Below are 720 nucleotides of genomic sequence, written 5' to 3'. Positions count from 1 at the left end.
CTGCTGCTGCTGCTGGTGCTCGTGTCGCTCCTGGTGGTGGAGCGGTGGTGGTGGTGCTGCTGCTGCTCCTGGTACTGCTGCTGCTGCTGCTGCTGCTCGTGATATTCGTGCTGCGCTTGTACAACAGATATGGCAACTCCTAGCAGCAGCAGCAACAACAGCAGCGGCAACAGCAGCAGCAGCAGCAACAGCAGCAGAAGGAGAAACGCCGACAGCAGCAGCTGCAGCATCATCACCATCGACGGAAACAACCACAGCAGCAGCAGCAGCAGCACCACCACCACCACCACCCCCACCATCATCACCATCATCATTATAATAATAATAATAATAATCAGGAGCAGCAGCAGCAGCAGCATCAGCAGCAGCAGCAGCAGCAAGCCCTACTTGTATTCTTCTATAAAGGCTGCAGCCGCCTCTTTAATCATCCTTCGGACTTGTGGTTTATAAAAAGAAAATTTGCGGCCCCAGCCTGACTCTCCGCCCCCCTCAAAATATATACCGCCGTTGTTGTTGGGGCCGTAGCTGCAGCAGCAGCAGCAGCAGCAGCAGCAGCAGCGGTAGGAACAGCAGTAGCAGCAGCGGCAGTAGCAGCAGCAGTAGTAGCACCAGTAGCAGCAACAAGAAAGCAATTGAGCTGCTGCAGCAGAAAAACAACATCACCATAGAAACAGCAGCAACAGCAGCACAACAGCAGCAGTAACAGCAGCAGCAGAATAG

The sequence above is a fragment of the Eimeria mitis genome, genomic scaffold (genome assembly GCF_000499745.2).
Source record: "Eimeria mitis Houghton genomic scaffold, Emh_scaff1758, whole genome shotgun sequence".
In the NCBI taxonomy this organism is placed as follows: domain Eukaryota; phylum Apicomplexa; class Conoidasida; order Eucoccidiorida; family Eimeriidae; genus Eimeria; species Eimeria mitis.
This window is presented reverse-complemented; position numbering follows the sequence as displayed.